Raw genomic sequence first — 24,609 nt, 5'->3', positions numbered from 1 at the left:
ACGCTGGAAAAAGTTCAAGTTTCCTCATGCGGTGCGAGTAACCAGCGAAGGGAACAAGAAGGCAGCACCGGCGCTTGCGTCGCGCTAGTGGATATCTCTGGCGCCCTCAACGCTATGAGTGATATTCGGCCGTTACTCAGTGAGCCGAGTCGGGCTGAGTCACTTGCGTTTCACGAGATAGCGATAACGCGGCCTAGAACATGCGCTCATCAACACTGGTAGGTCGCGTATGTTGTCTCAAGGAAAAAAAACAAGCGCGTTGGCGCCAACATACAATGACTCGTTCCATTTCCCGGGGACACGAATCCTAGCTATTGAAGCAGACGACGGAAGCGAGAAGCGTTTTCGACGGAATACTCATGCGCTTTGAGCTAGCTGCTTTATTTTTACTGCGGAGGAAAACTGTTTTGCTCTGCCGAGAACCTTACGTTCAGCGCCTTCATTTCAGTTTCTTAGGCAAAACGTCAAGTTGGCGTCACGTTACGAAAGCAAAATGGGGCCATCAGCGCCATTTTATTCGCGTCGCGTCTCCGTCACGCATCGAAGAAAATGGCGGAATTTCCAGAATAGTGCCCCTTATTTCTTTTCTTGGTGCTGCAGGACCTGCTGTTGCTAACCGAAGACAGTTACACACCGTATACTTCGACTTGTCAAAAGCATTTGATGTTGTTTCTCATGATCTTTTTATCGATAAACTCTTGAGTTACGGCGTTAGTACTAGCCTATGCATGCTTATTAAAGACTACCTGTCAACTCGCTTAAATTATGTTCGCGCAGGTGATAAGTACTCTTTACATTATGAATCAACTTCCGGTGTTGCGCAAGGGTCGATCTTAGGCCCATTATTTTTCAATATTGCTGTTAACAACCTTGAAGAATGTTTGCGTTATTCGCGTCTCCTTTCATGCGCTGATGATATTAAACTTTACCATGAAACAGAATCAGAACAGGATTGTGAATTATTACAGGAAGATTTTAATTCTGTTGCGGAGTGGTGTGCTTCCAGCTTTTTGGGCATTAATCCAACTAAGACACTTGTTGTTTCCTTTATTCGCAAAATGTGCCCTTTACTATACGAATACTCACTCGACAACATTCCTTTGAAAAGGGGCGAGTTAGGAATATTGGTTGACTCCCGGCTAACTTTCGACGAACATGTTCCAAGTATCGTTTATGTATCCTACAGGAAGTTAGGCCTCATATGAAGGATAACTGAAATGTTTACGAATGTGAACTGCGTTATTCTTTTGTACTCTTCTTTTGTCCGCTCGAAGTTACTTTAGTTCTGTTGTCTGGAACTGCATTAATTTGACCAATGTTGCAAAAATTGAATGTGTTCAGCGACGTTTCATTCGTGTCCTGTACGATCGATTTCTCGGACGCCGTGTATTTTATGCATATAAGTGTGTACTGCGCATGTTTAATATTAGACTCCTAGAAATAAGGTGGAAATACTACGATTACTTATTTCTATATAAACTAATTCTCAACCATTTCTCCTGTCCGCGGTTACGGTCAGCTGTAACGTTCTGCGTGCCTCTCCCTAACCTGCGTAATCCTAGCATTTTCTACGTGAATTCCTCGTGCATATTTAACGCTATAACACGTCTTGCAACATAACAAAATAACTTGCGTGATGATCTTGATATATTCAGTCCTACTATTTGCTCATTATCTGAATTCTGTCTCTGAATAATTTAATTTTTTGTTGCACTTTGTACCACTGTTGTTTGATATATTCTGTTCTGTTTTTCGGTTTTGAGCTCCTTATGTAACACAAGTGCACCAATATTAAGGCGTAAAGCTGTTCTTGGGCATCTTAAAAAAAATGAATAATAATAATAATAATAATAATAATAATAATAATAATAATAATAATAATAATAATAATAATAATAATAATAATAATAAGTCACACACGAGGGTTGTTCCTGGGCACGTTAAATGATTGATTGATTGATTGATTGATTGATTGATTGATTGATTGCTTGATTGATTGATTGAAGACAGGTTGACTGCAGCAGTCTATGCACGAAACATGCAATGGCCCCGCGACAGCTCTCACGAGATGAAAAATTAAAAAAGAAAATATTCAGTCGCACTTCATGAATTGCCAAACAATAACAATAACTTCACACATAACCACCTTTGACAGACAACTTTGACTGACGCTTTTGACATGATTAAGCAGTTATTTTCTTATAATTGTTTTCAACAACGATGACGACAATGGCGTAAAGACGATGATGACACGACAACGAAAACGACATGGCTATCATGAAAACGGCATGCTAGCGAGACATTGCTGATTGACATCGAAAACTGCGAATAGCTGTTTTTGTGAGAAGAAAACTGGGCATGATTGCTGCGCTGAAAGACGCCTTGCGAAAGGCCGCGTAACATTTTTCCTTCAAGTAGCCAATTTCACAGTTATCAGTACTATGTTAATTAACCTGCGACTTTCACACTTCACAAATAACATCTTAGGGTTAACGACTGTCACCTCTGACATACATGTACATCTTTCTTAAGCCTGCCCATGCAAACGATTTGAATTGAGCCCTTTGAGCGCTAGACTTCAGCGTCGCGTTGCGCACGCTAAAAGTACGTTTGCACCATTGCTGCAATGCATATTTAAAAGCATAAAAGAAACTCGCCGCTTCTTGCCGCCCTCTGGGAAAAGTTAATTCAACAATGGCAAGTCATCATCCTTGCCTTCACTCATAGGCCATATTTTATTTACGCTTGAAGGAATGACTGCAAACTTAAAAAAAGAAGAAGAGCTGCGTTCCGAATGAAATGCTACGCTAATCGTAGGTGTGAAAAAAAGGGGAAAAAAGAAAAGAAAAAGAGGGGAAAAAAAAGACATTCTCTCTGAATTTGCTCTTGAAACAAATATTTGCCGCAATGTCTGCCCACATGCGGCGTGCAGGAATTGAGTGAACCACTTGCTGTTCCAGGCACCGCACACGATCTGCTTGTGCGTCACGTTGGCTGAGTAGGTGAATCTACTTGCTCTGCCTCTGTTATTTGGCAGGTGTTTCCAGCTTGAACAGTCACTGATGTGTGCCATTAACTCTCTCTTGTCTGTCGTGCACAGTCTCTACACGTGTCTGCATTAGTCGTCGGAAACGCTCGGCTCCAGCGCATAATTTGTTACGAGTAATTTTTCTTTTTTTTTCTCTCTCTCTCTCTTCCGATAGGAGAGTTTTCGTTGGCGTGTCCGCGTCAAGCAGTGGCAGCCGCTCGATCAAAGTGAGCGCTGGGGGATGGCATTATGGTTTAATTCTAGCACGTGCCACAAATTGGCAGGCTCATCCATCGGGTACCGTGGTGTATTGGGCCGCGCGTCGAAACACGGTGGTTGATCAGTCATTTTCAGTTGAGTGAAACGCTGAACTTTCATTTTATTTCGTTAATGCAAGCAGGGTCAACGTGCATAGTTACTCGCGATGTAGCCGCCACCATCGTCCAGTGTCGATTACCTTTCTTCCCAGAGCCGCGAGTATATTTGCATTTACTATTAATTTTTCTCTCCTCCCCCCTCCCCCCCCCCCCTGAAGACCAGCCGTTGTGACTCATGCAGCGGCTGTGGCGTTCTGCTGTTGAGCACGAGGTCGCGGGGTCCATTCCCGGCCATGGCGGCTATATCTAGATAGGGGTGTAACGCAAGAATGCTCGTACACATCGTTGTAGTTGCACATTAAAGAACCCCAGGTGGCCTAAATTAATCCGAAGTCCCTCCTATATCATCTCTGGTTCGTGTGTTACATGGGGTCATTGAATACATTATTTTTTTTTTCGGAGGGTGTGATGAGGAGGGGAAGAGCGAAGGTTCTGGTATTATTAGTGTTTCTCGTCGCAGCAGTTTCTGTTCTGGTGCCTGTAGTTCTGCATAAGGGGAAATTTTAGCTCGGGCCCAACTCCAACGTGGCCTATTCAAATACATGTAAAACGCAAAAACGTTTTTCTGAGAGAACCCCTGGACCGATTTTAATTATATTTGTTGCATTTGAGATATAAAGTTAAATTCTAGTGACCGTTGAAGCGATATTTCAATTTAGGGCCGGAATTTTGTTAAGAAGATTTTCAAAAATTAGGAAGTTTGAAAAATATAGAAGCACGAAGTTAATAAATTAATAGCTCTGCGTCAAGAACGGATATCGCGGTTCTGTAAATAACATCCACTAGATCATTAAAAGCGGGTAAATTTTATGTCATTTTATATCTTACGTGAATTTTTTACGTTGTGTACAAGGGTTCTACAAAAGCTATATTTCCATATTACTAAATTTTTTGAGATTCATGTGTGACATATCAATTTTGTCCGCTTTAGATGTACTATTAGATGCAATTCACATACTTGTGATATATCTTTTTATTGCTGAGTTACATCGTTGTCAACTTGATAATATTGTCTTCGATTTCGATTTTCGCCACTTCTTAATAAAGAATTGACCACATAAATCAATAATTCGAAACCAACACTCACTAGATTTTAAGTTTTTCTTTTAAATGCAACAAACCTCGCCAAATGTGCTGCAGTGGTTGCCGAGAAAGACTAATTCTCCTTTTACATGTAGTTAGATAGGAGCACCCGAGCTAAAGCTTTCTCTTAAGCAAATTTTGACACAGATCATAAAGTATGCATTACATACGTGTCATCCAGCATTATAGCGTTCATTAAGCTGTGCGTCACCAAGGTCTTCCATGCTTAAAACCACATTACTTATTCACACAGGATGTGGTTTTTTTTTCTTTCGCTGCTTTCATGATTCATGATTCATGAATTCATGATTTCGCAATGGCGATTGATGCCAGACAGCAGATTGACGTAATCGCCATAGATTTTGCCAAGGCTTTCGACAAGGTGCCACGCAAAAAGCTGATTTACAAACTGGAAACAACGGGCCTTAATGCTACTATAGTAAAATGGATTAAAGCATACTTAACGAATGGCAACCAGGTGGTCAGAAAAGATGGTCATGTCTCCGGCTCACTGGCAGCACTCTGAGGTGTCCCGCAGGGATCTGTCCTAGGACCGCTTTTATTTTCGGTGTATTTTAATGACATTTATGCTGTGATGGAACCAGATGTACATCTTGAACTGTTCGCGGATGACTGTTTATTTTATTCTACAGTGCGAAACACCGCAGACCAACTTAAACTTAATAACTGTCTAAAGGCGTTAAGTGGATGGTGGAACAAATGGAGTATGGAAATAAATTATTCTAAATAAACGTATACATATTTTATCACAAAAAAAACGGGCCGTCTTTTGTTTCCATATGCTATTGGTGACAATTGTTTGGTAAATACTAGTCAGTTTAAATACCTGGGAATAACGATAACAGAAAACATCGTGGAGCCTACATATAAATAATCTTTGTTCAAAGACATACGGGAGGTAATTTTTCCTGCGAAAAAAATTGGAGGGTGCCACATGCGATGTATGACTCACCGCTTACAAAACTTTTGTAAGGCCACTTTTTGAGTACGCGTCAGATCGAGGTATGGAGCCCTCACCAAAGTTATTTGAAGAAACAACTAGAGAAAATCAAGTGGTACGCGGTGCGCTTTATACGCTCCCGATATCGAAGGACTGATTCAGTCACAGAAATGCTCAGTTTTTCTAAACTGGACCTGCTAGAAACGCGTAGACAAAAAAATCGATTGAAATTATTATTCCAAATACTCCAATGCCAAGTAAATATTAGTAAGGAAACATACATACTGGCACCTGGCAAACGGAGCTCCAGAACTAACCATAATCGATCTATCCAAGCTTATGCCGCTCACACTGATAGATTCAGGTACTACTCCTTCGTCCCCAACGTAACTGAATTGTGGAACAAGTTACCGATGCGTGTTGTGGAAGATACTGATCTGTCTCAATTCAAACAAACTTTGGATGACTATCTGTGCGAGTGCGCCGCTTGATTCCGATGTATTCTGTGTTTGTGATTACTCCACATGTTCTTTTCTTTTATATTTTTTCATAACCCTCTCTGAAAGGACCCTTGCAAGAGGGTTGACAGTATTGTTAAATAAATAAATAAATAAATAAATAAATAAATAAATAAATAAATAAATAAATAAATGAAGCGTTATCAAGAAGGATTTATTTAACCAGCGAAAGCCTACAAGAATATCTAATTACTCATAATTAGATGAAAATCCAATGAATTTATTCTGACTAAAGCAAATAAATGAAAAGAAGGGCTTCGTAGACGCAGGCGACAGTCTGCGCAATGTTAAGCATATAATACGAATTATAAACAAGCAAGACGACGCAAACAAAACAAATGATCTAAAGAAGAATGATTGTCTCTCGGTAGACATTGGCGCACTGAAGTAAACGTCACCGATCAGGAAATCTAGCTGAATAACAAGATTTTTCATGTCCCTGGAAAGGACTTCAGCACAGACGACAGGAGAGCAGAGCTAGAGGAGTGCGATGGCTATGTTGCAGGGCGCATGCGCAGCGGTGTCCACTGCTTCGCTCGCAACAACCAAACAATCGTGCCGCAAGTGCTCACTTCACCTCAGTGCAACAGCTTGGCGTATGAGTGAACATTAAATAGGACATGCTAGTTTATGGTAGTGAAATAAATCTTTCCTAGGTTCCACCTACTTTGTATACTGGGAAAGACGAGCAAAAATATACTTGCTATGCATTGCCGACGCGAGATATGAGAGCGGTCTGTTGCCCAACACGTCATCGCATAATAGGCGTTTTATTGTGTCCCATCTAACTTCTCCAAACTCCCGCGTTTGCTTACTTATAGATTTATCGCAGCCCTGAATAGCTTTCTTTAGGCCACCTTAGTAAATTCTCATTCACACCAGTCCAACACGATGCCGATTTCGGACTGCCGACTGTGGGCGACATCGCTTTTTCCTTCGTGCCTTCGTCGGTACATTGTGCCTCTGTCACAATGTACCGACGCCGAGCTCTCCGCCGACCGTCGGCAGATTTTCGGTGTCGAGTGTGACAGAGGCGACGACACGAAGGGGGAAAAAAAAACGCGGTCTCCCACAGTCGGCAGTCCGAAATCGGTGTCGTGTTGGACTGGTGTGAAATGAGCCTTAACGGCAGTTCTCCGTTGACGGCCCGAAGAATAAGCGCGTTCTGCCACGTTTGAACTCCAGCCCGTTTTTCCGATAGGCTCTGGCAAATATGCCATACCGACAGCGGGTTTTAGAAGGCGGCGACGTGTCGCAATCACGCGACGGCGAGTAACGTCTGGCCTTTCGACTTGTGCAAGTCGACCCGCCGTGCGCAAACTGTTTCAGATTGTTTGCAATCCTCCCTACATAGCTAGGAATGCTACGGGGCACTTTCTGCTCAGCATAGCTCCTCGCCAAAAGTTTCACTTGGAAATTGTGCGCACATGATTTTTCTGGCTCCTTTCTTTCTCGTGCTCGAAATATGCCAGTGTATAAGAGCACCCTTGCTGGTTTGCAAGGGCGGGGGACAACTGAACGAAAGCAAGAAAGTACGTGGATAGCCGAGAGCGTCGTGAGGGGTGCACGTCGTGCAAGTTGAGAACATGGCGTCGTGCGCATCTCAGGCATAACAATCATGTAGGGCTTCGCAAGCGCAGGCGACAGCTTGCGTAATGTTAAGCAGATAATACGAATTGTGAACAAGCCAGACGATGCAAGCGAAAGAAGTTATCTAAAGAAGAATGGTTGTCTCTCATGTTGCTCAGCAGACACTGGCGCACTAAAGTAAACGTCACCGATCAGGAAATGTATACGGGCTCGATGGGGCGTTTGCGTTTTTGTCTTACGCTGTGCCTTCGCAAGAAAAACTTCCAAGTCGCTATGGCGGTCACACGAGGACAAACTGGCCGCACGAGAGTGCTGCACGCGTATATGCCCACAGTACAGAGACATATCGTAAGAAGCCAACAAACACTGACACCAAGGACAACATAGGGGAAATTACGTGTGCTTAATAAATGAAACAAAGAAACGATAAATTAATGGAAATTAAAGTGGATGAAAAAACAAACAACTTGCCGCAGGTGGGAACCGAACCCACAACCTTCGCATTTCACGTGCGATGCTCTGCCAATTGAGCTACCGCGGCGCCGTTTTCCCATCCACTTTCTTGGGTATTTATGTGTCCTAGCAGAACCGTGGGAGTGTTAGCCAGCGCCACCACTCACAGACCTTGGCGGCCGACGTGGGAACACTCCCAGGGTTCTGCTAGGACACATAAATACCCAAGAAAGTGGATGGGAAACCGGCGCCGCGGTAGCTCAATTGGTAGATCATCGCACGTGAAATGCGAAGGTTGTAGGTTCGGTTCCCACCTGCGGCAAGTTGTTTGTTTTTTCATCCACTTTAATTTCCAGTAATTTATCGTTTCTTTGTTTCATTTATTAAGCGCAAGTAATTTCCCCTATGTTGTCCTTGGTGTCAGTGTTTGTTGTCTTCTTATGATATGACTAATAAAAATTGGGCCCCTCGGTTAACCCCCTTTCTTCTCGTTTAGCACAGTACAAAGACGTTACATCACGGGCTACGAAAGAGGGCGTGGAAAAGCGGCACGGGGGTAGCAGAGTGACAATCTCGAGAGATCAGACTCGACTGTGAACTCCGACACCTGCATTTCCTTTACGGCGAACTTTCTCCGTAGGGCGCATATAAGCACTCAGGCGGCCGTAGGATGCGGCGACAAGGCACCTTGCATTTGCTTCTTTTATGGTTCCTTCTCTCACTACTGCTCTCTTGCAACCCGCCCCCCAGCCATCTTGCTCCTGCGCCCCACTTCGTTCCGTTTCACGAAGGAGGGAGAATTTGCAAGTACTAAGAACGACGGCGTCGAGTCGGTGCACCGTAATCCAAGCTTGCTTTCTTTATCTTTTTTTTTTGCCTTATGGCCTCTTTGAATCTGGCTTGCTTCTCCCGTTCTCTTTATTTTTCGTTTTCCTCTGTGCTCAAATTTTTCCATGGGCTGTCCAGGATAACATTCTCGGCCATCTCCGGTGACCCATAAACAACAACGAGCTAGGTTGCCGGATGCTCACTTTGTTCCTGAAACGCTAGTCTCTGGACACTTCCTTCCTTGTTCTATTGCTCAAACACCCGCCTTGAGCGATATATTTACGCTGTCCGCGACAAGGTTCTCTTGTTCCTCAAAGCAATCGGTTTACCCTCTTCCGTGCTTATCTTCGAAACCGGCATGTTACAGCATCAAAGGGCGGACTGTCGGCAAGATCACTGTTGTGAAAGTAATGCGTGGGCGCGGAAGTTCGACCGGCGCTGCCCTCTGCCGACTAAGCAAACCAGCAAGTCTGGTTGTACAGGCTATACCGTCATACCAAGAACTGGAAGTGTTTCAAGACTGCGCTCATCCAGGTGCTCATGTAGCAGCCGTCAAAATAAATACTCAGGTTTCTTTGAATGGCTTGCCGCAAACTGTACCATTCTCGGCTCGCACAACTGCTCAACCCCACCCAACGTAAGCTTGAAGTTGAAAACAGCAGAAAATTTTTTTTTATTTTTTGTTCTTTCGCCAAATAATAGAGCAACAATGTGATACCATGCGACCATGCACGCTCAGATTTGCAGACTTATCCGAGACCATCTACGCGTTTAGGAGCAGAGGCAGTGGGTATGTTTTTAAATTTCACGAACAGCATCAGCTTTCTTGATATTGTAGAACAGAGTCAGGGGAGCCCATAATCACTGTGATCCATAGTGTAAAAACATGCCATCATCATTTCTCAAGTTTTACACAAGATCCTTTCACTAATTGGGAATCACCTTGCAGCGCGGAAACGCAGCGTACTTAACAAGTAGGCTCCGCCATGCCATTTTCTAGTACCCAGACTTCAGACAGCCGTCCCGAATTGAAGAAGTGACGAAGATTGAGACTTCACTCGTTGATGGTTATACAATGTATGCGAAGCTCCGGTGTTATCAACAATGCGGTTGCCAAGATTTCGTTCATGTCAATACAGACTGTTCTAAGAAGAAATATGAAGAAAAACGGACCAACATCAGGCATACGCCACTCGGAACTGCTTTCGGTTCACACATCTGTTATCGACACCGTCAGAACCCGTGGCGAATTTTTCTACCCTCTGGTATTGCAAAACTATAAACGAAAAGACACGAAAGGAATAGTGATTTCAGATTCATTGGGTGACCTAAGGTTAGCTGAAAATGCCCCCTCTAACAAACAGACGTGCGTGCAGACTATGTTGTCCTAAAGAAACTAACGCATTCTGCAAAGCGGGAACACTATATGATATTTTATTGAGTTATGAGTCAGCATGGGGAGAAAAGGAAACGAAACAGCGCGCATGCTCGCAGGAAACGACTCGCTTATCTCGACATTCTGCCTGATTTCTCTATCCCCATCGAATGCGCGACTTATGTTTCATGACCTCGAAGAAGAACTCACCCTCAAAGAATCTGTTTACGCAAATCCATGAAGAATCGATCGTTTGTACAGCTGACCCGGTCATTGAATAGCCCATACCCGATTGAGCCATATCTGGTTGGCCTATCCGTTCGTAATGCATCATCACCCTGGTGCACCGTTTAGGCATGCCGTCGAAATAGCAACATGCACTCCATGTTCCGAATCATGCGTGCTTCTCTTCCAGCAGCTATAGGAACATGACAATGACTCTGACTTCATAGAAGACGCCTTACCTCTGGACCAACTTCGATTTCCCTATTTAAATGCATCTGAAACGCATAAATGCTCTGTATGTACATAGGAGCTGCAGTCGAGCTTGTAAAGTATGGTCGGCGTTTTTCACAAATTAATAAAAATTTATTTCAGCGAGAAAATAACAGATGAGACTACGTCCCCAAGCAACCCTAGGACCGCATAGTCTAGAGCTGAATATTAATTCTGAACACCTGGGGTATTTGAAACGTTCGCCTAAATGTAAACCTGCAGTCGTCGTTGCATTCCGCACTATCGCAGTGCGGCCGCCGTGGCCAGAAATCGAGCCAAGGACTTTGCGCTCAGCAAACAACGCCATGGCCACTAAGCCACCACGGCGGGTCCGCGACAAGGCCGTTGCTATGGCCTAATAGAGAGGAGGACGATAGAAGAGAGAGGGAAACAAGAATTGTCAGTCTCTCCGTTCTCGCATCGCGGGTAAGTTGGTTGAGGCGTAGGACATGAGCGAGAACGCTGGAGACTTCGCTGATAACACCAGACTGAACCGCGAAGGCGAAGAGCGACTACTGCCCCCACTTCCTCTGTCGCGTTCCATCCTCATATCTACTCTGGCCTCTCGGAGTCGAGTATGTCTCTGGAGTGTTTCGCTCTTCCTGCACACCAGAAAAAAAAATTAAAGAACCGTGGCTTTCATTTTTAATTATGGGGTTTTACGTGCCAAAACCACTTTCTGATTATGAGGCACGCCGTAGTGGAGGACTCCGGAAATTTCGACCACCTGGTGTTCTATAACGTGCACCTAAATCTAAGCACACGGGTGCTTTCGCATTTCGCCCCCATCGAAATGCGGCCGCCGTGGCCGGGATTCGATCCCCCGACCTCGTGCTCAGCAGCCCTACACCATAGCCACTGAGCAACCAGGGCGGGTGAAGCGTGGCTCGCGACGTAAACGTGACGCGGATACTCCAGCACGAGGGAAGGCAGGGAAAGAATATCGCTTGCGGCCGCTTGTCGAGGCAGTAGAAGAGGGGGTTACGCTGGCTGTGAAACCCGCCTCCTGACAGCGTGGCAACACGACACTTAGATTTCTCCTTTGTCCTGTAACAAATAATAAGGTTGAAAAAGTCTTGCGAGCGCCCTACTACTTCTAATATATAAACAAAATTTGCTATCGGGAAGGGGGAAGGGCCCTTTGATTTGAGCTGAAGAGGTTAGTCAAGACATACGCCTCGCGTGCCGCTCTAGATGAATAGGGTCAAAAGTGAATAGGAAGGAGATAACAGTACAACAGCCGAAAATAAGAAATATTGAGTAGCGATTTAGTAAAAAAATGTAGAAAACAAAACAGAATCATATACATAATCGAAACTAAACTGCGGAACAGGCGTAACTCGTGATTTGTCGGCGGCGCAATCGTACTGCAGCGAACTTAGATGGGCTGATAATGATGATGATGATTGAAACAAAAGTAATTGCGAGAGGACAGTCGATGCTGAATCACTGGCAGAAAAATGAACACAAAAATGGTTGCCATGCCTTAGTGTACACAGCACACTTAATGATTCACACTGCAGAAGTCTTTTTTTATTATTATTGAAATGTATATCAGGAGATGTTGGCGCCTATATGGCGGCACCAGGTACTCCTTGTCACTTAAGAAAGGAAACAAATTTGCGTAAAAAGGGACACTAATGACACAAAATATGGCACTCAGTAGTACACCTGTTGAATAAAAACTATACAGTCCAACAGTACATGAATCGCAAAGTGTTGTGTATGAGTTCAGTACACAATGGCATATATAAAGACAGATATTTAAACAGCTAAACGAATAACACATGGAATTACACTGCAAGCACAGAACACAATCACACATCGCGTAAAAATCACGATCACCACATCAATCAATCTTTAACCCAGAACAACACTCATATCACTCATTTAGCTTATTAGGATCAACTGAAACTTAATATTCCCCCAAAATGCTGGTGTCCTCGAAAAACTTCTTCAAAGCAAGAAGTGCTCTTTTCTGAAGGCGCGCAGTTGGCCATGGACCAAGTATCTTCTTTAGAGTGAATGGTCCTCTGTCTAAAAGCAACAAATTTGCTTGCAATACCATTCGTTGCGGATCGTATTTAGTGCACTCGAGGAGGAGCTGATACACATCTTCGTCTGGATGGCCACAAGAACACTGCGGACTAGAGGCACATTTTATCCTGTATATGTGTCCCGTAAATGCAGTACTAAGCTGCAGGTGGTGCACCAATGTTTCAAATTTTCGAAGTGTTAATTAACTGGTAAGCAGCAGCATACACTGCAATGTGGCTGAAGCCGCACCATCCCGCCACTCCTTCATTGTTTCCGTCTTGTGCGGCTCGTCCCCATTGCTCATCTCTCGTCTGTTGTATTCTGCGATAAGCTCCTTGATCGAAGGGAATACCGTAACGAGGTGAAGTGCACAAAATTCGCCGCTCTTGCCCTATGTTTTTTTTTTTTCCTCACATCCTCTCCGTAAGAACTTGCAACCTTACTCGTCGATTTAAACTACATCACCGATGAACAGGCACAGAAATGAGTCATGTTTTGTGATTCTAAAGGCAGCTTTTAACGCCCTGCAGTCTGCTTTACGTCGAGGAACATGCGAGCAGATAGTATGCGACATTAGGGAAGTAACACCATGATGCTGTGAAAACATGGCACAACATAATCATTCGCTGTTTTCCGACTCACCGTGGCATCGCCGGCAATGGCTTTGCTGACTAGGCTGCCCAGTCTCCCACGAAGGCACCCAGATGATTTAAATACCTTTGGCGAGGATGCACGCTGCCGGGGAACTTCGTCTGCTTGATCGCAAAAAGACATTCGTTTTCTGGATATCTCCGAGTACATCCAATTGCTAACTACGTAATCTGAACCCCTCGCTACGGCTACAACTGTGAGGCTTTCCCACGGCGAGCCAACGTTGCTGTGCCGCTTATGGCTGGGAGCGGCGTTTAAGAACGTTTACTCCTATCGTAATGGAATGGCCGGTAGCCCGACGTGCGACTTCTGTAGCTGTGAGGAGACCATTCAGCACCTGTTGTATATCTGTCCTTGCTACGACGCCCAATTCCTCTCTCTCCAGACAACTTTAAACCCGCTGGACTCGAGTTCATTTGCTGAGTCAAGGATACTTGGACGGTGGCCACATCCATTGCTGGCACAAAAAGCTATTCGTGCGCTAGCGCAGTTCTTGAAGTGCACCCGCCTGAGTGACCATTTGTAATGCTCATCTCCATCCTCCGTAGGGCACGTAGTGTTCACTCTCTTCCTCTTTCTATTCCCCCTTTCCCTTAACCCCAGTTTAGAGTAGCAAACAGGAGGCTCGTCTGCTTGACCTCCCTGCCACTCCCCTCCTTGCTTTCTCTCTCTCCTCCCTGGAAGACAATTTGACTCTCTCCTTTGACTTAGCCTGCCACTGGTTACCAATAAAAAGCTAAAGAAAAGTTTTATGAAACAGGTTTTATGAACACCTCTATGAAACAAGTAAAATTTGGCCTTTAGTGCAGCTTTCTGCTCTCTACTGTTTTAATCTGCACGAGTGGTGGACAACCTTCAAGGGAGAATCGGTACTATAGCACCTTCACCTCAAAACTTTTTTTTTCAGTGGTAGCACATGTTTCTTGTGTGGTCATGCTTTCAGGGAACCACCTCTTTCTTTCTCACCTTTGTGTAACACGCTTGCCCTTCCCCTCTGGTAGGTAACTGGGCGCTTTTCTGATTAACCTAGCTGCCCCCCTATTATATTCATTTGCGCTCTCTTTTACAGCTTGCCGCAAAGCTTTTAGCGCACAGTTGTTTCTGCAAATTTACTGCAGACATTTACCTAGAGAAGAAAGCAAGTTTCTTTCTCTTTTTCTAAGAATAACTGGCCCGTAAGACTGCGTGCCCACGCTTCCTGATGAATTACGCCTAAGCAGTACAGCGGAAACGCTCGGCTGGCGCGCCATACTTTTGTGCAAATTTAGCCGACTCGAGATGTTCCAGTGCGTTGCAAAAGGCTGAATCTTGGACGTTTGCAAAACTCGTTCCACAGAAACTCGAGCCGACTGAGCAGAAATCTGAGCGAAAAGCTATTCCGTTTCTTCTAATATTGAAATCAGCAGAGGAACCAAAGTATATGCCGTGTAAAAGTTAGAAAGCGCTTCAAAAATTAGGTTACAAAGCAGATAGCCGTGTCGATTTTTTTTTCTTGCGTGCGTGACTGACGCCTATTTAGTGAATTAGCAAAGGAAGCCACTTGCGAAATCCTGAGCGCTGAAGTGCCCGTTTCGGACGCACTTTAATATGCAGAAGTTAGAATTTCGTTTTAAGCATGGGCTGCGCTTTGAGCAGTCCAGATAATCAGAGTATCGACCCTGTCCGCCACTTAGAAACTGGCTACACGAAAGGAGTTTCTTTTTCTCTGAGCACATTCTGGCGCAGTTCTTGTCACGTGTCAGGGCTAATTAAGGCAGCACGAAATTGAATGTGCGTCATGATTCACGACGCTTAAATTGAGTTTGTGTGGACGCGCTTATTAAAAAAAATTCAATATGCCACATAACTGTATACGTGCATAAATTCGTAGTTAATGAGATTAGTGCGAATTGGGGCACTAGGCGAAAAAAATGCTCTGGAGTCGGGAGTCCATCAATCCGGAGTCCACCACTACGGCGTGACTCACAATCAGTTCGTGGTTTTGGCACGTAAAATTCCAGGATTTAATTAATTGTAATGTCTATTACTCTGATTTAGCTCTTCAACATAAAAGTGAAAGATTGTAATAGAGCGAAGCGTTTCGTTGCAAACAAAATATGAAGCTTGATTACTTCAGCTGGTAGAATTGTGACCTTCCGCATCCTACGTATACACCAGTAGACCAGTGGACTTGTGCAATTTCCACCAACGTTTGATCGTGTTCCTGAAAACGTGATCCTGAACTGAATTAATCCTCCGAAGTTTAACGCTTTTGCAGTTCTGTTGTTCTTTGACTTCTGAAATATCCAAAGCTTTAGGCAGACCGCAATTAACTGTCTAAGCGTAAGATGTATACTAAGACGCATCTGGAAATAACGGCTTTATATATGATTAACCGGGAGCTATGCAATATTATTGGCTCTTACACATGTTCATTTGTGCCGCTACATGCCATATATACATCTAAATCAAATATCTCGCATAATTTCGAATCGAATAGCAGACTGTTCGATTCGTAATCATCATTTGGACTATATTCGCACATTCCTAGTTCTGACTACCGCTCTCTGATTGCAGTTTATATGCCCAGCTTATGGTCATCTGTTCAATAGGAATCAACCTCTAGATTTGTCCACGTTACTCTTCTGTACTACAAAATTGATTGATTGAGTGAGTGAGTGAGTGAGTGAGTGAGTGAGTGAGTGAGTGAGTGAGTGAGTGAGTGAGTGAGTGAGTGAGTGAGTGAGTGAGTGAGTGAGTGAGTGAGTGAGTGAGTGAGTGAGTGAGTGAGTGAGTGAGTGAGTGAGTTAGTAAGTTATGCTACGAAAAAGCAAGTCCTTGCATGTGACCTTTGTAGGCTTCTTGTTTTTCCTGCATTTTCCATCGTCCACATGGAGTTTAATTTAAAGGAATACATTAACCTTCTCTGCGCACGTATTCCTGACCTCGTTTTTTAGCAGTTTCTGCTAGTGCCGTAATGGCCAGAGTGTAAACTCGGACTCCTCCATGCGTTCTCTTTTTCTACCTCTCTCTTTAGGTTCTAAGGGAACGGATACGGTTAGAGGCATCGTGGAAATAAAACATGCGCCTTCGTGGGAAAGTAATTATCCCTGCCAGATTTCCGAGATTTTAATTAACAGGCTCTCGCGGCACACGTACATGTAATGCAGGCCGCGGGGACGTATGCCCAGGCAAATACTCCTTTCGTTCCTCGCTCTCGTAAAGTTTGGTTATGCTTCTTCTCTTTTTTTTATTTTTGATCTTGCGGCCACAGCGAATTTGAGAACCGCGACTTGTAAAATGAGCAGAAGGGAAAGCTACAAGAAGAAAATAGTTGCGTTCGAAAAGTTCCGCAATGAGGCAGCCGGCTGCTTCTTGCTGACGCACGCTTCGTTTATTTCGTTCCTCCAGCGGGATGGAATCGCTACGCTCTCCTCGGGCGCGGTTTTCTTTCGCAGTCATTAAGTGAGAGCTAGAGGCGTAGTTTGGCACGTGGAGCGCGCGCAAACAGCAAGAACAGCGCCAGCGCGCATTGGCTCACGCCATCAGTAAGTTTCAACCTCCATCATACTGATTCAGACCGAGACTTAACGAAAGCATACCCAGCCTACGTGGCACTTTGAAACGAGCAGACGCCTGTGCAGCGTTCAGCGCTAGTCCACCTGCCATTACAACTCCTGACCTTCCACTCAGCCCTACGAGCATGGGCACATGTGCTCGTATGGGTGAGTGTTTGTCTCAAGGGCGTCGTCATCTTCTCTTAATTACGACGAGGAACGCCGCGTGACCACTGATAGATTTTTAATTTACCCTACGGCGAATGCAACACCACAGGTATGTTCCAAAACAAGGATAACAACGTAAACGTATTCTGTTCTTTCTTCTTTTTTTCGTGTTCTTTTTCTCTCGAACATTTCTTCCTTAGTGTTTTGTTCGTCTATATTCATACTCCCATCATTTCGGTTCGCACAACTTCCCTTTATGTTTTTGTCCCTTCAGTAAACGTACTTTCGGTGTTTGCTTCGCATGGATCTGCAATTCGTAGCAGTACGTTAGCCCTTTTGGCCAGAATAATCTCTAGTTTTCAGCGAAATCATATAAACAACTGTATGGTTGTTTTTAAGCGAAGCTTTCTTCGTCTACGCCCCGGGACTTTGCCGTGGGTCGCCGGTTGGTGGTTTTCGCTCTCTCGCCTGATGGGCACGGGAGCCACGCTCCAGGACCGTCAATGTAGTGCCAGTGAGTGCATCTATATTCTGTGCAACCAAACAATAAATCCCTACATAAGACATGTAACTTATAATGTCTGCTCATACGCATCTCTAGAGCACGCAGACTTCTTAATGCAATAGCGCATGATATCGAACTGTTTCGTTAATCTGCTGGATATTTTAAAAATATTTATGCTATTTTATATATTTGTGCCACTGTGACACACGGTGTATAGGATCATAAAATGTATTTACAGATGTATCGTACTTCTCGGTGTCGTACACTTCTCGCCATCGTTCTTCGTTCGACGTGCGTCATACGTCGCTTTCGTCCTCGTAACATCGCTGCATTCGTCGACGTCTCTAACAGCGCGATTGCCTGGCTTGGTGTTGGCATCTCCGCGTAACTTTCGAACACTGCAGCACGTACACATAAACACTGCATGACATTAAAATTGTGACCTGTGCGGTGCATGAACGTAAAGATTGCACGAGATTGCACATTCCCTACGACGCACATAAACAGAACTGCACGCATCCAATTTCGTATAGCATTTAATTATTATCGTTAACTAAAGCTTCGCTTCACACATATGCCAATTCTGGTCGTGCGAATAAATAAGTTCAGGTCAGCATCATCCGTGCCTCTGATGTTGGCCCATTGTTCCCGCGCTTTCACCTCCAAAAAGGTGCCTCGAACCGCGATCAAAACCGGCTCCCCGAGCGCGTCTTCCATTAGGGCAGTTACGCAGTCCCTGTGCTATGCAGGTTCTCGGCTCCAGCAGAGCACTTAGAAAGGCGGCGCAGGCGTCTTCCGAAACGCGGATCTGCGCCCGCGTTGGCTGGGACAGCGCAAACACGCTTCCGGTCTGCTTCGCTGCACATAGTGGCAGAATTAACCGCCTTCCTTTGCGTGCATTTTTAGCGCGCCAACGGTGGAGCTGAGAGCGAGCCCGCGCCAGAAGGAGGCCCCGCCGGCACTGCCGCGCTCCCGGGAGAACAATGAAATGTAAACGAGAAGCTTTAGGGCAACGAAGCTTTCTTCGCGCTGCCTCACGCTTGCGTCGTTCCCCGCCCGCTTTTCGCCTTGTATTTTGTATTCTCCCGTTTTCACTTGGTCTTCTTCGCTTCGCTGCGTGCTGTTTCCTGGCCTCTAGCGTCATTAGGAAGGCAGCAATGCAGGAATGAGTGGTTCCTATTCGCGCGCCTTGTATAGCGTCGAGTCGCTTCGCCGTAAATACCGCGCAAATATGATTGCACTGCCGTCTTTACGCTCGTGGCTGTCGTCTCTGCACAAAGCGTGAGTGAATGGGACTGCGTTTTTCTTTCCTTTTTCTTTAAGTTTTCCCTTTCTTCGCTGTAATATCATCCAGTGCTCCCCAGCTATGGTAGCACGCAAATGACACGTACTGTTCACACACCGAAACTACTGTGTTACAGCGCAAGATCGTATTATGAATTTTAGCCAAATTCTGGTCTTCTGTTGTTGTGACATTTGTTAAGAGCTCAAAGCAGGGTTTGCTGCGTTCCGCTACGCCGACGTCGTCATGCTACTTCCTCGTCCACAGACATACAATAAATATAAAACTTTACTCACTACCACCACTGAGGATTGAACTGACGGCCTTGCGGCAGCGGGCAGTTGGGAGCCCGGCGCGCTAACCAGCTGGTTAGCGCACCGGCGCACCGACAGTGGTGGAGCCTGTGCATTCATTTCGGAGACTACATCAGCCAATACAACCCGACGTCGCGCGCATCGCAAAGGAAATGCCGTTCTTGAGAATGTGGCTGCGTTCGCTGTCGCAATAAATGAGTTCAGCGTTCCAGAAATCGCCGAAGTCTGCTGAGCTCTTTAAAAGGGAAGGTCTGCTTTTCGAATGTCGCTGGGTTTCGTGAACGTGGGTGCTTCGTGGCCGTTCTCTAGCCGAATAGGCCAACCAATGACTACGGAGGACGCGCCCAACGTCACCGCCGCTGGATTCCTTGCACTACCCCCAGATGGCGCTCGCCTCCGCGCATACGCGGCAGCGGCGGCGCCAGCCGTACGCGGGAGCGAAACAAAAATGAACAAGAAAGCTCGCCTTCGCGGCATCCGTAATTCGAATTGCGCTACGTATGTTTGCCCATGCTGCCTCCAAAACATGCGTTCAAGGCGTCCGTCGTACTTGGTAGTCAGCAACTCCGCTTAACAAAAGGCTCGGTATAATTTGTGTGCGCCCGCGCTTGTTTGTGCAGGGTGGGGGGGGGTGGGGGGAATGCGTGTGTGCGTGTATTTGTGTTTCGATTGTTTATGCACTCACACAACGCTTCGCTGTATATAGATTACAACTCGTTGGATCTGCTGCGTTTTTTTCCTCGTAATGGAGCTTATCAAAAGTTAACGCGTTTAAAAAAAAATTCACGCAGGAACTTCTGTAGGAGTTGTATAGGTATGCATAAGCATTGTGGCACTTGCTCATCAGTACACATCCCGGCGTCACTATGTTATGTTCAATGTTATGTTATTAATGTTCAGTGTTATGAAACTTGAGCCGGCCATTACAAACGACAGCGCTGCGGCAGCATGTACGGCTGCGGACGGTGGCGCAAGGTGCATTCATGACGCAAGCAAAATACTCCCGGTGACGGCGCCAGGTGCGCTGATGACGTTCCGATCATAATGAGCCATTTTCGCTCTTTAGTGCCTTCTTCATCTGCGTCAAACCATTATGGACTGTGATAAACCGTACTCCAGCGGCGGCTGCGTATGGCATGGCCGCGCGGATCGTATCTTGAAAGTGAGTTAGCGCGCTGTGTTCTCGCCGCTTACTTCACGTTGAAGAGAGACGCGCGGGCTCCTATCTCTAAAGAGATCTGCGAACTGGGCAGAGTGCGGCGTGTGGTGAGAGCTTTGTGAGCCCTGTGCTCTCGCCGCTTCGTTCGCGTTGAAGCGACGGGCAGCACAAAGGTGACTTCGCTCGGTGCTGCGGGCTCTATCTTGGAAGGGATCGTTTTACGTGACGGACGGTTTTTCTTGTTGGGTAAGCATAAAAATACTTACGCATTTAAAGTCACTTTTGATAGTAGACAACAGTCTGCTAATTTGACCACGAAGGCATCCAAAGGTGCTCTCCTCAAGCGTCGAGAAACCCCAACGCGCTTTTCGTTTCGGAGTCCAAAGAAACGTGTTCGCATTGAGCAGTGGCTTGTCATGCCACCAACGTTACTTGCGCAGCGTTCTTACAAAGTATACGCCTGTCTCTAAGCTACAGGCGAGCCCTTAAAACTCGGTTTCGCAAGCTCTCCTCCACATATACACAGACAACAGCAGTGCCTGTTAGTTCTGGAGGATCGCGGAGTGGATGGTGCCGCGTGTTGCCTGCTGCATCCGGGCATATATTTCTCTAACTCTGTACAGCTGCATCTCAGCTAAGAGGCAGCTAAGAGCTTAGAGTCAATCCTCTCTTTGAAATGGTGTTTTGTCCTCTTGTTTGAACGTCAGCGACGGACACAAGCACTTTGGTAAAAATTATGGAGACGCAAAAAGAGTATTGCGAAAGATGTAGTAGTCCATGGCTGCGATGCAATTAAGTTTGGGACGCTCTTTGCCATACCTGAAAAAGACGCGCAGGTGGTAGACTGACGCGCATTCATCTTTAAAAGCACGCTTAAACGCATATTAAAACTTCCCTGCGTAGTCTTAATTGTGTGAATGGAACGGCGACTATTTGTGGGTCTGCGAGAGACGTCTCGATATACTGAAGCCGTTTGATGGTTCCACTGTTTTACACCGAGTGGACGTGAATGATGGTTTGTGGATCAGAATGACGTTATGAAAGTGTGCTGCATGATTTTCAATGTGTTCAGAGAACTCAAGGCCTGCGGTTGTATCGCGCACTGTAGGCGTCTTTCGAGTTCTAGGATACCATTTTAAAACTGCTGCATGTAGTTAGGAAACCTGACATTTGCCGCTTGTAGAACTTTCGTGTTGCGCCATAGTTAGGAGAGTTTAGCAGAGTATTGCGGAAAAATGCAGTACTAAAAATTGTTAAGTGGAACAGCAATGCATTTCAGGGTATTTTTGCGTCTATGTTTATCCCAACAGGCTCTAGGCCCAAAGTTTCTTGCAGAAGGTTGTGATCTCTGTATTAGCTTACTTTAATTGCTGCAAAGGCAACACGCGCCTTAAAGGTCATTCATTAACCCTTTGAGACGCTGTCTACACAATTGTGCACAGCAGGAGAGTGCATCAATAGCAAAGCACTGATGAAAGTAATGGTATTTAAAATGTGTTTCATACATCTTGAAACATTTATTATTGGAACTGTGCTGCAATTTTGAATAACGTGCATAATGTTTTAGCTAAATGAGTGGAAAGGTAGACGGCTGGGTGTTTTTACTCTGTGTCAGTGTGTTGTATGTAGCGGGTTCACTTCTTTCATTGTTTTTTTACAATATCATGCACCAGGCATAATTTTCAAGTGGCTGGATAAGTGCTTTTCAAGCTTCTCAAAACACGAAATAGTACATGTTCTCATATTTTGTGTTCCTGTAGTGAGTTTTCGCATGGAGTTGAAATATTGTACACTTGACGAAATTCGCTACACAATTGAAAATTCTTAATATTTTCTGCAGCTGTACACTTTCTACGATTATGAAAGTGCAAGAGATTGGGTGAAAGCAACTTTTCAATCAACGGGATAAAGTGGCATCTGAAAGTGTTAAAAAGAAGTTCGCGAAATTTTGTAAATTAATGTCCGCATTGGCGAATAACGCTCAAATTATGATACCCGCAGCTCCTGTGAAGCTTGCTCAGCATTAAGTATCATTTTATCTCCCAAATGCCCTTTCTTTAATAATCTGAGACAAGTGTCGCAGAAACACGCTGCGTAGCTAACAATAGATTTTTGAATAATCCTTAGCAGCTGACTAACTAAACAGAATCTCCCAAATGCCCTTTCTTTAATAATCTGAGACAAGTGTCGCAGAAACACGCTGCGTAGCTAACAATAGATTTTTGAATAATCCTTAGCAGCTGACTAACTAAACAGATTGCTGCGTCATTTGGGTGCGCTGATGATATATAGAAGAAAGCACCATTTTCCGTCAAACAGTAAAAATCGTCAGAGACACTTAAGGCTGCTTCCGTGTGGGAATACGAAGGCATTATAGTCACTTTGGTGCAACGTTTTTCTTCTTTTTCCTGCGCTTTGCTTGTCCGCGTAAGTTCTCGCCGGGATTTTAAGTGCGCCTCGGTAAGGCCAAATGAAAACGCGCCAATCCTCTCAACGCGCTCGTTTGCCCGCGAGGAGTTCATAACTCGAAGGACCGCTGAGCAGCATTCAATTGGACATTAAGAGGAAGCTTTAGCTCGGGTGCTCCTATTTAAATACACGTAAAAGAAGAATTTGTTTTTCCCCGCAACCACTGCATCAAATTTGACGAGGTTTGTTGCATTTTATAAGAAAAACTTAAGCTATAGTGACTGTTGGTCTCAAATTTTTTATTTACGTCGTCAATTTTTTATTAAGAAGTGGCAAAAGTCAAGAGTTTTTAGGAAACGAAACCATCAAGTTAACAACTGTAACTCAGCAATGAAAACCGATATCAGAATTACGTGAATTGCATCTAATAGTACATCTAAAGCGGACAAAATTGATGTGTCACACATGAATCTCAAAAAAATTTCTAATATGAAAATACAGCTTTTGCAGAAACCTTATACACAACAGAACGAAGTCACATAAGATATAAAATGACATAAGAAATCTATCCGCTTTCAATGATCTAGTGGATGCCGTTTACAGAACCGCGATATCTCGTCTTGATGCGGAGCTATTAATTTGTAAACTTCGTGCTTCTATATTTTTCAAACTTCCAGATTTTTGAAAATTGTTTAAAGAAATGCAGGCTCTATATCGAAATTCTGTTTTCAACAGTCATTAGTATTTAACTTTTTCTTTCAAATGCAACAAATGTCATTAAAAACGGTCCACGGGTTATCTCGGCGAAAACGTTTTCGCTTTCTACATGTATTTGAACAGGCCGCGTCGGAGTTGGGCCCGAGCTAAAGCTTCCTCTTGATGCTTTTTTTCGCGTAATGCCATTTCGCGTAATGGTTTTGCATTACAACGTGGCATAGGTTGCATACATAAAGCATTCAGTACACATCAGTCGTGTGTATATTATGCGACGTAATGCTAAACATCGCGAACGCTGTCAGAGAAAATTGCAGAATTATGTGCGTTAATCGAAACAACGAATTGCTTTTAGTTTTTTTTTTATGTTGATGGTGATCTGGCTATTGAATACAGCCCTGGGCGCGTGCACGCACTTGATGCATTGTGTCGAAGCATTTAGCTGCGGGAGCGCAATTGTTGGCTGACGTCTTGTAACCAGTGTCGTAAAACGTCAGCGTTACATTCGTGCGGGAGATTTCTGCATGCGCACAGCCGCAGGGTAGAATTTTGGGAGTAGATGAAGCGCCACCTTTGTTTGATTAAAGAGAAAGCCGAGTCCGCCTTCACTTCTCGGTTGAAGCCCTTGATTTGAATTGAATTCTGGAGTCTTACGTGTCAGAACTACGATATGATCATGTGGGACTCCGTGGCGGCAGACTCCGGATTCATTTTTGACCACCTGAGGTTCTTTAACGCGCCAGTATTTTTGCACTTCGCTCCATCGAAATGCGGACGTCGGTGCCCGGATTCGAACCCGTGCCCTCGGGCTTAGTTAGCGCAGCGCGATAGCCACTAAACTAGCCCGGCGGGTGTTTCAGTTTAAGGAACACGAGACGTGAGGAAAGCTCGTTACTAAAGTGCATATGCTGTAACGCTGAGTGCGCCGAGAATTCTAAACGCGTTAAAGAAAACGATTGGCTTTAGCTAAGTACTGCTTAAAACGTAATTGGCTTCTCGCGCCTCTCGTTCGTTGAGCCAGAGGTGTGGCATGCTGTTTTAACAAGCTGACATCATTACAAATTGAATCATCGAGCGCAATGAAAAGCAAGCTTAATCCTTCAACCATCTTTGCTGCAGATCGCCC

General features: G+C 44.8%; 1 protein-coding gene and 2 non-coding genes across 3 annotated transcripts in view; 2 read left to right on the top strand and 1 right to left on the bottom strand.

Annotated features, from left to right (window-relative positions):
- The window catches only part of Pde1c (Phosphodiesterase 1c), a 658,667-nt gene that overhangs the window by 105,780 nt on the left and 528,278 nt on the right, over positions 1 to 24,609 (top strand). The gene's annotated exons all lie outside the window — the stretch shown is intronic.
- On the bottom strand, positions 8,026 to 8,098 carry TRNAS-UGA (transfer RNA serine (anticodon UGA)). Its single transcript has one exon. It is a non-coding gene; the product is annotated as a tRNA-Ser (tRNA).
- TRNAS-UGA (transfer RNA serine (anticodon UGA)) lies at positions 8,260 to 8,332 on the top strand. Its single transcript has one exon. It is a non-coding gene; the product is annotated as a tRNA-Ser (tRNA).

Source organism: Dermacentor variabilis, chromosome 1 (assembly GCF_050947875.1).
Source record: "Dermacentor variabilis isolate Ectoservices chromosome 1, ASM5094787v1, whole genome shotgun sequence".
Lineage (NCBI taxonomy): Eukaryota > Metazoa > Arthropoda > Arachnida > Ixodida > Ixodidae > Dermacentor > Dermacentor variabilis.
Note: the sequence above shows the minus strand (reverse complement) of the source record. Positions and strands in the feature narration are given on the sequence as shown.